Here is a 5,936-nt window from a genome sequence, read left to right as displayed (position 1 = left end):
GAAACTTTTTATTTACATTTTATACTGTGCTGGAATGATGGTTTTTAATTACTCTATTATCACGTTTATATATTTTATCTCTAAGTTATTCATATATTAATTTTGTAATTCTCGCGGAGCAAAATTAATATATAATAACTGATGAATAAAATAGTAGAGTGAAAGTATTTTTTTTAGTAAACTATTATTTCAAGTCAGTTATCTTGCTTGCCTCAATTTTAATTCTCACGGATGAATTGTGGTAGGCAAGATTATTGATCCTTAGTAAACATATTCTCACGAACTTTTTACTTTCTTTTAGCACAATTCAAGAAAGAAAAATATTTCGTTTTAAACGTCACTAGTCTTAAGTTGATTAATTAACATAATTCTCACGGAGTGCTATTAATTGGTTATTTCTTAGTGAGAAAAATATAATTATATTAGAAATAAGCAATTATTCTTTAAAGAAATGATTGTAGAAATTGAGATTTTATTATAGTAATATTATCAAGTGAATTCAATGATTCCCAACTCTTTTTTAAAATTATAAATCTTTCAAAAGTTGTTTATTTTGTTTAAGTAATTAGCAAGTTTTAAAGCTCACTCACTTTTTTCATCAATTTGATTATCTCAAATAGTAGTTAAAATATTACAAGTCTGTAGCATAGATTATCCAGTCTCGGTGGGACTATATCTTAAACTATACTAGAATTTGACAGAGTACGAGCAGAAAATTCCAATACGCATTGGCCTCGTCAGCAGCCCCTCGTGTCTCTTTCTATCTTTCATTACTATTATTGTTTCAGGCAATATACGGTATTAGCATACTTGTATTCGTGCATTAGAGCTCTGATGGTAGGCTAGAAACCCTTATTTTATCCATAGTATTGCACTCTAATCGAATTCCGACCCCGATATCAAAAAGTCAACCCCCGGTTAAACTTCTGAAAAATAAAACTTTCGGCATTTCAAGCCTAATTCCTCTACGGACATCCAAATAATATTCCGGACACGCTCCTAAGCCCAAAATCACCATACGGAGCTATTGGAATCATCAAAATTCAAATCCGAGGTCGTTTACATATAGGTCCATATCCGGTCCACTTTTCTAACTTAAAATTTTTAATTATGAGACTAAGTATCTTATTTCACTCCGAGTTCCTTCCGGACCCGAACCAACTAACCCAATATAACATAATATAGTTGAATAACACAAAAAGAAGTAGAAATGGGGAAAACGGGATTATAACTCTCGAAACGACCGGTCGAGTTGTTACACCGAGTCAGTTATCTTTTACCTATCAAGTCAAATACCCTTATCCTTATCATTGATATTTCTTTGTTGCTCATCTGTTGTCTTTTATAATCAATTATTATTTGCTTAATTTTTTGTAGTTCACCGTAGTAACAGTTATCAAATCAAGTATTAATTTTCCTGGATAGTAATCAGCTGGAGATTATTCGAACACTGTTTAAATTCAATCCATGTGGAGATAATAATAAATCTATACTATATTTGACTAGTGAGCAATAATTTTGTGTTTTGTTTTGCGCTCGTCAAATTTTGGCGTCGTTGCCGGGGATTGGCAATCAATAGTGTTTAAAATAGTTTTTAGTACTAATTCAGGAACCAATTTTTACTTTAGTTATTCACGTTTCTTACTTATGTACAGGATACAGGTTTGATTTCTCTGCTGTATGACTTGATCTTCTTCAAAGGAAGTGATACCCTATGAACCAGAGTTGGAGAAACACCCGCGACAACTGAGAAAAGAAAGAGAATTAACAAAAAATTTCTTGGGTCAAACTTCGACTCAAGATAACATGCCAAACAAAGAGAACGATAGAGTAGACTTAACTACAAGAGAGGCAGCAGAACAAGAAGTAGCCCGAAGAATTACTGATGAGACCGTCAACGATGATGGGGGTCGAAGATTCAATCTAAATCGACCCTTGGTTGGAGACCAGTTCTAGAATATAGCACACAGGCCTGGAAGATCATTGGGTGACTATGCTAGGCCAGTCTATAATCAAGGACTGTCAAGTGTCAGACCCCCACCCATAGCAGCAAACAACTTCAAATTGAAGCAAGGCTCTCTTCAAACTATCCAAAACAACTGCACTTTCAGAGGGAAGGTGAACGAAGATCCTAATACTCACTTGATGAACTTTGAATATATCATGAACATCTTCCAATACAATGGAGTATCAAAGGATGCCATCTACTTAAGGGCATTCCTCTTTTCATTGAAAGGTGATGCGAAGCAATGGCTTTGTAGCTTACCCGGAGGTTCTATCAGGACATGGGAATATATGACCAAGAAGTTTCTTGACAAGTACTTCTCACTTGCAAAACCATGTATGTTCAGAAGGGAAATCCACAATTTCTGCCAGAAGGAGACAGAAATGGTTTTTGAATCTTGGGAACAATTCAAGGAGATAGTCAGAAAGTATCAGCGTAATGGAATCGATTTGTGGATGCAACTCTAGGATTTTTGTGATAGACTGACACCGTCCTCGCGACGAACTCTAAATACTACATGTGGAGGTCCACTAATGAAGAAAACATCGGCGGAGGTTGCCTTAATCCTTGATAAATTATCTGAGGATGCTAATCAGTGGACGACTGAGAGTAATGATAGAAAAAGATCAGTTGGGGTTCACTAGGTGGACTCTAACACATCTATGCAAGCCTAGCTAAACACCATGGCCAAGGAGATAAAAAAGCTGACATTGGCCAAGGTACAAAATGAGTCGCAAACAGCATGTGATTTTTGTTGATTGGGACACCCTACACATGAGTGTCAAGCATCAGCTGAGGAAGTCAACGCATTGGGGAACTTTAATAGAGGAAACTACCAAGGTGGGAACAACTATAATGCTATGGGTCAAAGACATCCAGGTTTTTCGTGGAGTTCACCTAGTGGGAGCTTGAATTCATGGGAGCAAAATAATCTCAAACCCTAGGGTCAAGGACCACCAAGTTTTCAGAACCAGCAGAGGCAGAAATACCAGCCACAACTGTCAAATCAGTCTAGTATGAAAGATATCATGAAGGCATTAATCAACAAATCAGATGAAATTTTTGAGACTCAGGGCATAGCCATTTGAGAGGAGGGCGCAGCCATTTGGAATTTAGAAAGACAATTCGGATAGATTGCAAATTTGTTATCAAAGAGGGCTACTGGGACTTTGCCCTCTGACACTGAAAAGAACCCAAAGGAAACAATCAATGTTGTATCTCTGAGAAGTGGCAAAACATTGGTTGATCTAGTGGTGAAAGCTCGACCCGAGGTGGTGAACAAGCAGGCAGGGCCACTAGTAGAGAAAAAAGGTGAAGAGTAGAAAGGCTAGAGCAGTGGGGTACAAAAGGAGATTGAAGAAAGTAGACATACGCCAGCTCTATCATTCCCTCAAAAGATGAAGCGGGAAAAACTTGACAAATGTTTTAGGCGATTCTTTGAGATTCTCAAACAACTCTATGTGAACACTCCCTTCACAGAAGTACTCACTCAGATGCTTGCTTATGCAAAGTTCTTGAAGGAAATCTTGTCTAGCAAGAGAAAATTGGAGGAGACAACCATGGTCAAGCTGAATGTCCATTGCAGCACCATATTACAAAATAAAATTCCCCAAAGTGTGGGGACCTAGGAAGCTTTACCATACCATGCTCGTTGGGGAGTGAAAATTCGATAAGGCCCTCTGTGATTCTGGTGCATCTAAAAATCTAATGCCTCTGTCTGTATTCAGACAGCTAGAAGGTGAGCTTGGAGTGATTAAATCAATACAAGTATCCTTACAACCAGTTGACCAGACCAACAATTTACATGAGGGAATCATTGAGGATATTCTAGTGTCGGTGGACAAGTTTGTGTTCCCCGTACACTTTATTGTGGTGGGTATATCTGGTGTCTGAAGTCCTTGAATAACCTGACAGGAGTTTGAGTGCCTCCCCTGGACTGAGAAGTGGTTGCGGCCGTCGAAATAGAGACCGCCTGAGCAAGGCCAGTACACACTGTCAGAATCTGAGCTAGGGCCTCCTGAAGGCCTGGAATCACAATAGGCACAGGTGGTGCCTGAGCTGGTGCATCAACAACTGGAACTTGGTCCTGATCTGGGACAACCGGTGGATCTATAGGTACTGCCCCAACTACTGTACGGGCTGCACCTCTGCCCCTACCACAGACTCTGCCGTGGCCTCGGCCTCTCGCGGCCCTGGCTGGTGGTACTGGTGGCTTGCCCTCCTGACCGGTAGTACGAGTCCTCACCATCTGTGAGAGAATGAAACAACAGATGTTTAATTACTAGAATCAACAAATTCGCACGAAAAGAATCCAAGGATGTGAAGTTTCCTAAAGGTTCTGTAGCCTCTCAAAGATAAGTACAGACGTCTCCGTACCGATCCGCAAGACTCTACTAAACCCGCTCATGACTCATGAGACCTATGTAACCTAGGCTCTGATACCAATCTGTCACGACCCAAAACTAACCCCTGTCGTGATGGCACCTATTGTGGAACTAGGCAAGCCGACTCATTTCCAAAACAAACCAATATTTTCATTTTAAAGATAATTCCAAGGTTATTTAACAAAGGCTCAATGCAAAGGTGAGCAAAAATGATGAAATCATAAATAGCCCCTCGGGCAAAACATCACTCATATACAGCCCCTCGGGCAAACCTCACAATCACTCGTGCCACTCGGGCATACCTCAAAATCACTCTTGCCACTCGGGCATACCTTATAATCACTCTTGCTACTCGGGCATACCTCACAATCACTCATGCCTCCCAGTCACTCAGCACTCGGCACTCGGCACTTTCACTCAGTAGGTACCTGCGCTCACTGGGGGTGTGTACAGATTTCGGAGGGGCTCCTTCAGCCCAAGCGCTATAATCTGCACTGATAACTCACGTGTGATAATAATAAAGTATGTTGCAGGCGGGTAGCCCCGATCCACACTCATCCTCACAAATCAGGCCCTCGGCCTCACTCAATCATAAGTATGCTACAGGTGGGCAGCCCCGATCCATACTCATTCTCACAAATCAGGCCCTCGACCTCACTCAGTCATAAGTATGCTGCAGGCTGGCAGCCCCGATCCACACTCATCCTCACAAATTAGGCCCTCGGCCTCACTCAGTCATAAATATCTCAAGCCACTCGGGCATTTCAGTAAAACAGGGCATTCGGCCCAAAACATTTATATGCATCAAAATAGAGTCATAAAATTGAGTTAGATGGTAAAAAAGTATAAACATGACTGAGTATAGATTTTCAATCGAAAACAATGAGAGGATGGTAAGAAACAGCACCTAAGGGTCCAAACAGCATTGGCGCAAGGCCCAAACATGGCATTCAACCCATTTTACAGAAATTCTTTCTAAAACATATAAGTATCAAATGGTTTCAACAAAGTATGCAACTTTACAGTTGCTACGGGACGGACGAAGTCACAAATCCCCAATAGTGCACACCCACACGCCCGTCACCTAACATGTGCGTCACTTCAAAATAGTAGAATGATACAAAATTCGGGGTTTCATACCCTCAGGACTAGATTTACAATTGTTACTTACCTCAAAACGCTCCAATGTCTAACCCGCAATGCTCTTGCCTCTGGACTCAGCCTCCAAATGCTCCGAATCTATTCACAATGAGTACAATACCATCAATACGCGCTAATGGAATGAATTCCACAAGAAAAACTACAAAATTAGACCAAAACCCGAAATTGGCTCAAACCCGGCCCCCGGGCCCACGTCTCAAAATCTGATAAAATTCACAAAACTACAAAGCTCATTCACTCACGAGTCTAACCATACCAAATTCATCAAAATCCGACATCGTTTGCTCCTTCAAATCCTTAAATTACTTTTCCAAAATTTCCAAGCCCTAACCCCTCATTTTCACTAATTACCATGATTAAACAACGGAAAATCACCATATATACAG

Source organism: Nicotiana tomentosiformis, chromosome 12, assembly GCF_000390325.3.
Source record: "Nicotiana tomentosiformis chromosome 12, ASM39032v3, whole genome shotgun sequence".
In the NCBI taxonomy this organism is placed as follows: domain Eukaryota; kingdom Viridiplantae; phylum Streptophyta; class Magnoliopsida; order Solanales; family Solanaceae; genus Nicotiana; species Nicotiana tomentosiformis.
This window is presented reverse-complemented; position numbering follows the sequence as displayed.